General features: G+C 42.2%; 1 long non-coding RNA gene across 2 annotated transcripts in view; it reads left to right on the top strand.

The window, feature by feature from the left end:
• The first annotated feature begins 531 nt into the window (after positions 1-531).
• The window catches only part of LOC135289944 (uncharacterized), a 30,910-nt gene continuing 21,743 nt past the window's right edge, over positions 532-9,698 (top strand). Inside the window, exon 1 of one of the 2 annotated variants that reach the window (XR_010352674.1) lies at positions 532-696. This is a non-coding gene — a long non-coding RNA (uncharacterized LOC135289944). Of the gene's footprint in view, positions 702-9,698 lie in introns of both variants that reach the window. The other variant, XR_010352675.1, reaches the window with a different exon arrangement.

Here is a 9,698-nt window from a genome sequence, read left to right as displayed (position 1 = left end):
CTCTGGAAAGGTATTAATTTCCTTTGAAAAAACAGAGAGAGGTGAAGGAAAGTCACTGTGCTGTGTGCATTGCTGATTCTGGGATTCATTATATAGTGTTATCATTGTAGTTCACCCTCCCAGCCACTGCTGCCTGGGTTTGTCACACCCTTTCCTGTGCCATGTTTGGCTGCCAGTTTCTCATGATATTTTTTCACTTAGTGTCCATTTTGTCTATCAAAGTCACTTTCTTAAAGTTCCAAACGCCTGCTCTTATGTGAAGAAATAGTAACTAGATAAGAGGTTGTTCACAAGATGATTATGGCTGGTCACCAGTATTTAAAAATGCACTGTAAAACCACACATTTGATTTTTGTTGTGGTAGAAGTACATCACAACATGGTATGCACCAGAGTAAACATTGCTGTGGTGGCTGGTGTCCCTACTCCTGATCAGCAGCCCTTGTGGTTTCTGTGATGTATGATGGCATCTTGGATCCATCCCTGTTATGGTCACACCCACTCTTGCATGTGCCCAGGAGAATCTTGGGCTGGAGTTTGGTAACCAGGGTCTTGTGGCCCATCCTGCAGAGTGTCCCTGCCAGCCCAGCATTGCTTTCATTGGGCAGGCTGGCTGAGCTGTTGCAGAGTGATTTATGATCATGGGAGAGAGCTGCAATGTCACAAGATGATACCAAGCCCTGATGGCTACTCATGTGTAAGGTCCCTGAAATTAGTACCTCTTACTTATCACCCTCACACAAATATGTGTTTACATTTACATTTATGATTTCAGGCTTGAAGTGCTGCCAGACCACTGTGCTTATTTTTGGAAAATGAGCATATGATTCCAAAGATTCATTGGTGCAATAGTGGAAGTTAATCAAGCATTGTCATCTCATTTTGTTTGTCTGGTGGACAGTGCCTGGGAGCATTAAGGTGGTGTGTCTAACAACTGCATTTTCGAATTAAGAAATGCTTTTCCTTTTACTCCCTCACTCATTTTTTACAGTTATTCAAGTGGTTTTTGAGATTTTCTAAAGAGTTAGCCAGATTGTACATTTGTTTTATGTGATCTTTTTTCTTTCTCCCTATTTTAGAGTTTTAGATATTTGTCATATTTACAAGTGTCTCAGTGAGCCTGGTGCATGTGTTCAGTTGACTATGCATAGGGCTTTGCTGCCCATTGCTGTGCTTTTTGAACATATAGGTCCAGGCTTTGTTGTGCTTCTTTTCAAAACTTTTGGCATTTTCATTCCAAGTCTGTTCACCATCTGGGGGCCAGTGCTTGTAGTGTGGAGGAGACAGAGCATGGTGGAAGGCGGCGTGGCTTTACATGTGGATAGAGTTGTGAAATAATGAGCACACGGATTATGCAAACGCAGACAAAGGCCCTTTAATAGTCCCGTCATACTTCATTTGGACAAATTGAACTGGAGCTAGTACTGATTCTGGCTCTGAATGAACATTTGAGGGGCTTGCAGGTAGCTTTGCCTCAAGTCCTCTGCAAGGGGCAGTCTGTAATTGCCCAGCTCTGAGAGCAGGATTTTGCATGGTGTGATCAAAGCAGTCTCCTAATCATGCAGTTCCCCAGCACTTGGACTGAAAATAACAAACCTATTCAACCTGTGAGGAGTGAATGCGTGAGAGATTTTCACCTGCTTATGCAGGCTTGGAAAAAAGCACTTAATTGTATGCATTATGGTTCAAAGCTGGCTTAAAGTTTTGTCCTGTGTTTGGGTGGTGGAGGTGCCTCATCCTGCCTTTTGATGGCTTTTGTGTTCAGCTCTTCCCATTATTTCACTAAGACATATGAGCTTGGTTGCCCTGCTTTTATCTGAGCTAAATATAAATGGAAAAACAAACTGAACACAGCAAGGTAAATAAAGAACAGGAAGTGTAAGACAGACCTCTTGAGACCTTCAGTATTCCCACATGTTCTATGTTATAAACCAGCAGGAGAGCACTGCTCTGCCACACAGGTGGAAATGTGTGTGTGGAGGCCACTGAACACAGAATATTTACCCTGTATCAAATGACAGGAAAGAGTGAGTGAAATAGCATTGTGCTGAACTGCTGTGAAAGGCTGTGAGTTTTCCAATACTCCCCAAATTTCTCTAGGGTGGGCTGGTGTTTGCATAGTTGCTTGCAGTATAAAAACATAGGGGCAGTGACTCAATCTACCAAGAAAAAGATGTTCTTTACATTGCTGGTAATTAGATGTGCTGCTGAAATCTTGTGAGCGTTTATTGCTGGGTAAAAATTAAGGTAAAAGTCTGGAGCCAATTATTAAAATTAATACTATTTTATGATGAATCGCTCTCTTTCAACTGCAAGGACAGGCAACATCTGATATTAGACCAACTGATACAACTGCACAAGCGAAAAAGAGCACTCTTCAATTTGTGGACAGGGCCATCCAAACAGTGTCAGTAGCTGGCTGTTAAATTTTTAAGGGCTCTCTGCTAAAGCCAGACACAGCCCATGGAAAATTGGTTACTCTGCTGGGAGCAGAGGAAGGTTGTCAGGGGCTGAATAAAGATGCAGGTGTTGAAAAGATGCAAGGGAAGAGGCAGCGGCGGGGGGCGGGGGGGGGGGGGGTATTTCATGGTACCACTGTAAGTTTTAGCCATTTCTCAAAATATGACCTGCTGTCAGTGAGATGTGAAAGCCATCAGCATCTGGCAGGTTTAGGTTTTTAGTGAAGATTTCTGTCTTTTCACAATGGCAAGATATGATGATGAAAACTTGATGTTGGAGTATTTTTATAATCATGCCTTTTCTAGAGGAGGCCTGGAAGGGGGATGGTGTGCTAAGGTAGAGGTAGCAGTTTTCCCGTTTTCATAAATAGAGAGTGAAGATGTAAAATACTTCACAGACTTCATCAGATGTCTCTGGCTGTTCTTATCAGTCCCTGTGAATTAGTGGAGGATATTTAGTGTCCACAAGTTAACATCTGCAAATACAAAGCTCTGGCTTTGTCAAACCTAGAATCTTACATGACACTTGCAAGTTTACTCATGCTAACTAGCTGCATTGAAGTGCTTTGACTAAAGCCTGAATGTTAAGAGCAAGCCCATGGTTATTCACTTTCTGACTGTGCTACATGTCCACTCCACCTCTGTGGGTGCCTCTCTGTGTGTGTGTGTGCTTGAAGACCCTTCTGGCTGCCAATAAGTTTATAATCAGCTAGAAAACATAAAAAAAGGGATGATTCTTCACCCAGGATAGATGCAGAATGGATACATAAGGTGATATTCACCTCACCCTTTTGTAGATAGCCACAAGTGGGGCGGCCTGCCAATGATCATAGAATCATAAAATAGTTTGGGTTGGAAGGGACCTTTAAAAGCCATCTAGTCCAATCTCCCTCTAATAAGCAGGGATGTCTTTAGCCAGATAATGTTGCTCAGAGTCCTATCCAGCCTCACCCTGGATATTTCCAGGGATGAGGCATTCGCCACCTTCTTGGGAAATCTGTTTCAATATTTTACAACCTTCATTAAAAAAAAAACCCAAAAAACCAAAAAAAACCACCCCAAAAACAACACAAAAAACAAACTCTTTCTTCCTTATATCTAGTCTACATTGACCCTTCTTATTTTAAAATCATTACCTCTTGTCCTATTGTAACAGGTCCTGCTAAAAAGTCTGTCCCTGTCTTACTTACAAACCATGCAGTAAGGTCTTTTGGGAGCCTTCTCTTCTCCAGGCTGAACAGCCCTAACTCAGCCTTTCCTCACAGGAGAGATGCTCCATCCTTCAATCCCCTTCAGTGATGACCTGGCTGTGTGGGTTGTCCCAGCAGCCAGTGGTGAGAAGGGGCGGGTTCACTTTATACCCACCATGGGCATCACCATTTCAGCTTTGAGCCAGCAGGAAGATACATGGCTCTCCTACAAGAGGGCAGACAAATGCCACCCTCAGTGACTTGTCCAGCTTCATACACTTGTAGGAGAGCTGGGGGCTGAGCTGAGTCCCTTCAGGAGCAAAGGCAGAATCTCCAGCAGCTGTCCTCTGTTGTGTTAGCCATCCTCTCTGTCCATCAGTTGTGGTAGAAAGTTCCAGTAACAGGTTCCTGTGAACCTTAGAAAGTTCTGCTATAGATCTGAACTCCCTGAATATGGCAGGAAGCAAAGTCTATGGCTTTACAATTCATTCTGCACACACAGCTTGGGAAAAGGGGAAGGACACATCACTACACAGACAGCCAATTGTTAGACTAGTAGATAAAAATTATATTAGATATCTTGGTGTTGGCATAAAATTTTTCACATCAGACAGCTGAAACTCTACATGCCACTTTGCATCTGGCTTTTTCCCCAAATCAGTGGTGGGAACATAAGGGAGTGTTTCAGGAAATGTCCATAAGGATTTGCTCTTTTGTTTGTCATTGCTCCTCTTTCTCTGTGGTGCATTTTCTCCCTGTTCTCTCAGGAACTGTGTGTAGTACAAACATAACCACGGGTTGCTGGGATCATAGCTGGCCGAAATGTTACTAGGGAGATGGCTACATATTGTGGGAAGCTGTCAATGCTCCTGTTATATGTTGCTGAGGAGTTCACACAGAGCACTAAGCTGTGCCTCAGAGATTATTTTCCACAAGTGGATTGTCTGCAAAGAGCATCTATTGCCTTGCACTTACAGTGACTAGAAAAAGATGGAATTTTGCCAAATTTCTGTGAAATTCAGGGAAAGGCCTGAATATTTTGAATGGCTGTTCACTCCTTTCCCTAGTTTTGAGGTTTGGGTCCTGTTTGTACTTCTTTTATGGGAATATGTCTGTAGTTTATTGCAAAGTTTCTTGTTTTGGCACCTATGTCAAGGGTGTGAACCTGAGCTGTCAGGGAAGGCTCATGCTTTGTGTGCTGGAGCATCTGAGGGCTGTTCTCCATTGCACTCTGCATGCAGGCAGGTGGCTGCCCTTGGGTTAGAGGATGGCTTTGCACCCAGACAGGGCTGGCACAGAGGCAGGAGCCTGGTGGGCATGTTGCTCTGTGTGTGTGTGTGTTTGTGTGTTCCCCAGCTGCCCCACACATCTGGCTGCATTCATGCTCGTGCCGGGAATGTGCAGGGACACGGTGCCAGAAGGTGGCACTCCAGATCCTCTAACATGTGCCCAGGGCTGTGCTGATCCCCTCAACTCTCCCCAAAGGTGCCAGCGCTGCTGGATGTGCTGGTGTAGACACACCTGGGCGGGCTGAGAGCTCCTGACCTGCACAGCCTTAGAGCACTGCCCTGGTTTGTTCCTCGTGCTGGGAAGCAAAGGTGCAAACCAGAGCCCAGGAGTGCACCTGTGTGCCTCTGCTAGGCTGGGGTTTGAGCTCTCATTGGGACCATCCTTTCTGCCTGCTCACAAGTCCCCCAGGAGAACTTTGGCTGGTGCCTCTAGCATTGTCCAGGCAATGCCCAGGAAGGGTTGGAGGCAGTGCCCTGTCCAGACACTCTCCTTATGCAGGCCTTAAGGATGAGGCTGGCTTGGCTTTGGAAGGGAGAGAATTTCCCACTGTAGGAAGCAGTCATGCTGTGATGCTTGTCCTCTGAGCCAATGAACCAGCTTTGCTCTTTTTAAATTCTGTCTCACAGAGGGAACTGATAAAACTGCTGATCTTGTTTGTGTGCTGGGAAGAGTGGCCCTGGCAGGTTGGTCTTGCTCTAATAGACAGAGAAGCATAGAGATTTTAAAAGTAATTACAAAGCAGGCTGCAGACTCAAAAGAATTAGTGAGCTATTAAAGATTTGAACTTAATAACAAGCTTGACTACTTCCTTACCCAAACACTGTTCCCATCCTCATGGCCAATTAGTGCTGCCACCTTTACACTCAAGGGCAATGGCCCCTGTCTTTCCCTCCCATGCTCTTCCTGACAGTGCTTTCTCAGCTAACACAGACATCTCAGCATTTGATCATCCTGCAACCTTCCAGCACGTGGAATGACTGGCCAGTTGGTGTAAACTGTCCCTCATCTGCTGCTCTGGTGTGTCAGTGCAAGGATCTCCTCTGCCATGTAGAGAGCTTTGCTGCTTGAGGTTACAGAGGGTCCCTGACTTTCTTAATCTGTGTGGTTATTTGCTGGGTCATCGGACTGACTGTGTTACAAAGAGAATATTTTTACAGCTGAAGTTCAGCAGTTCCCAGTTATGCAAGTTCCATGAGAACTAGAATGAGGTGTACCTATTCAGCACTTTGTTGTCACTGAATTTTTCAATTGCTCTAGTACTTACAAGGTGCACATAAAGCTCATATAAATATTTTAATAATTTCCTGTTAGGGGTATGATGCAGGTACTTCATTGTCAAAAAGTCTTTAACAGCAGCCCTGATAATGGCTTAAATTATAATTTAACCCACACCCTTCCACTTGTCAAAGATGAATGACTGAGCCTGGCCTAGTGGAATGTGATTAAATGAGGTATCTCTGATAAATCTCTACATGTTTCCCTGGAAAGCAATTTTCACTTTGTTATATTACAGTAGCCGGTGCCTTATGAAGTAAAAGAAAATATTTGTCCAGTAGGACATCATAAATTTCATGACAGACTTTAAATTTTCTTGGATGAAATGTTTAAAGTGGAACAGACTGATCTAAAAACACACTGGCCTTTCCTGAGCTCAGGAGAAGCTGCTTTGTCTCCTCCATTCACAAGTGTATGAAATTCCCTCTGCAGAGGAAGCCTGGTGGTAGACGGAAGCAATATAGGTATTGGCTGGGTTTCAAACCCAAGGAAAACCAACACCATCTGAAAGCCAGTATTATAAATAATTAGTTAGGATCATTTTTGATAAGTTGATTGTGCCTCATAAAAGAGTGATTGTGGAACCCACCATAGCCCCAGCAACTTGGATGTAATCCAATTTTTACAGTGAAGCAAGATTAAGTTAAATCACTTTTCCAAATAACCATCATTTGTTTGATTTGCTTTCATGAGGGCTTTTGGTTATATCAGTAGTTGTCAGATGCAGACTGACGCTTGTGACGTCTCAGGCTTTTCAAGTTGAGAAAGTCATATAAACTCTGTTGCCCTCCAGTTAGATGGAGCAATGTTCTTTTAAAAATGAATGAAATCCTTTAGCCCTCAGCCCTGAAATGTGATGCTTGGGTCAACCTTCAGTGTTTCAGGAAGTCTGTATGGTGATGTTTCATGCTGTAAACCTACGTTCCTTATATTAAAGGCATACTGAGAGTGGTGCTTAAATAAAGAATGACTGAGAGCCTTTATGTGCAGCTGCTGACTTGCTGAGGAAAATTTTTATAAAAGGTTTATATACAAACATTTTCTAGTGGTACTGGGAAGCACAAAAGTTGGCTTTTGGTGCTAAAAGGTGAGAGGGGTTTGGTTTGAGAGCTACAAGGTAAATCTCCTCATCAAATTTTAGCCATGCATTTCAGTGTATGAGCATTTTCTCCGCACAAATTACCGCGGTCCAAAAGATTTTTCTTATAAAGGATGAATACTGAATGTACAAGATGCATTCTACCAGGAGGAATGTGACCAAAATAAAAATAAAAAAGAAAGAAAAATAAAAACTCATATGAAATAAAACGTTGATATCTCAACAGCATCAACAAAATAAGGCCACCACTTCATATTAAATAGAACCCAGAATAAAACACAGTCTTCCTCATAAATAAACCTTTCACTTCAGGACAATATATTTTTGTAATAAATGAATGGAAATGGGGAGGTTTTATGAAGAATAATTTTCAGTAAAGGAGCAAGGATTTTTATTTATTTTTCAGCAGTCGACAGCTAATGCAGGCCCCTGATCCCACCTGGGTCCTTTTGTCACTACTGAAATACAGCTAATCCTTCATTATGATAAAAAGGTACAGGGTATATGCTGTAAAACTTCATATTAATCAAAATGTCCTAGATTTGTCCAGTTTTGCTTGAGCTTAAGCAAAACCAGTTTTTCCTTATAGCCCCTCTGTCAGAATTGCCTTTTTATTAAAAAAAAAAGACAATGAAAAAGAAGAAAAAAGAAAAATAAAAAGAAAGACCCAGAATTCTTTTCTGCAGAGAAACACTGAGATTTCCAAATCAGCAAATTTGTGTCTTGAGGCTTTTGAAATGTGGGAGTTCCAAGTAAAATTTTACTCCAAATGCTGTCTGGGGACTGTACATGGATGACTGCAACACATTCGTTATGCCTTTATTATTCTTGCACTGTAACCTGACTTTGGTTCAGGAAGAGGAAATCCATGGCCTTAATTGAAGCCAATCAGTGAAAGGTCATGGGGTAATACTTAACAGACTGGGATGGGGGAAAGGAAAAACAAGGAAAAGGTAAGGTCTCTACTTGCTTCAAAGACTTGGTAGGATCCTGGAGACAGAGCACACCTGGAAGGAGAATAAGCTTGAACCCCACATATACACATCAACTGGGAGTCATAAAATTAAATGGAGTTTGTTTATGTTATTTTCTTCCTGTTTCTCCAGTGACCTGTGCAGCAGTAACCCCTGGGTGGGAGGCATGGGTGCCTACTGCAAACGTTCAGGTGTTTATTGCCATGGTGTGACCGCGCCAGAGGAGCCTCAGTGTGACTGCTAGGGACCAGATGTGGACTTTTGTGGTGTCAGGTAGCCCAGAGGTTGGATTAAAATGAGATATTGACAGACACCATTTCTGAGTGTGATTAGTTGCTTATAGAGTTGTGTTGTTGTTGTTTTCACTGAGGTCTGGTAATATCACAACTTGTTCTGCATTTTATAAGTTAAGTCTCTAGCTTATTCTAGGTCTTAAGTAGTACTGAAGTCAGAACAATGTTTGTGATATCTAGACTATATTTCCTTGTATTTTTGAAGTCTTCTATTCCTTATGTTAGCTACAGTGGACACAGAAAAAAAAACCAAAAAACAGTTTTATGTTTTACATTTTGGAGCTGGTCTAAGGCTAAGCAAGTCATGGTCACATGTTTTTTTTCTTATTGAAGATGTACATGGTCATGATCCTTTTTGGTTTAAAATGGACATGATCATGGTCTCTAAGGTATTCATGGTCTAGGTTGCTGTCTGAGTAGTCCAGCATTAACTTTTTCAAGCTCCAGATTTATTTAAAAACACCCAAGTCAATTAAGTGCTTGCTTAGGTTAGAAAGAAGTACATGCTTGATTTAGCACAAGTTCACAGGCTGAAGCATTCAAGCCAGATTGATTCTTCATAATCTGCTGAGCTGTTTACTTTGTGTTAAGCATTTCTAGAATTTATGACATCTTTTTATGATCTGAAGTGGGTTTTCACATCATATGCTGATCTACGTGTGCCTAATTGAGATGTTGCATCTGCCCAGGCCAGGAGAATAATGAAAGATCCTGACCAGCCTTTGTCCAGAGTCAAAATTTGCTTCAGGACTTGCCTTACCCAGGCCTGCAGAGAGCAGTGCAGGCATGCTTCATGACAGATAAAAGCTGAAAGCCATTTTTTTGGGGAACATGTGGTTTTTTTGTACAAATATCTGTGATTCAAATCCTTAGACCTGACTAGACTGTTGTGTTTATGGTGTGAAAGAAAAATCTTTTACAAACTGCTCTGGAGGATAAGTCTTCATCGTGGCTTAACCATGAACACCCAGTTATAAACAGTGCTGGGGGCAGAATTTCTGCCTTTGTGAAGATAGATAGTTTTAGAGAGAAAGTCAAGCAATGATAAATAAATAGCTCTTGCTTCAGTCTGTGTAAAGAAGCATCTGTTTTAAAATAGCAAATATAGAGAGATTCTGT

Source organism: Passer domesticus, chromosome 1 (genome assembly GCF_036417665.1).
Source record: "Passer domesticus isolate bPasDom1 chromosome 1, bPasDom1.hap1, whole genome shotgun sequence".
Lineage (NCBI taxonomy): Eukaryota > Metazoa > Chordata > Aves > Passeriformes > Passeridae > Passer > Passer domesticus.
The sequence above is the reverse complement of the archived record's forward strand: the minus strand, read 5'-3'. Positions and strand labels throughout refer to the sequence as shown.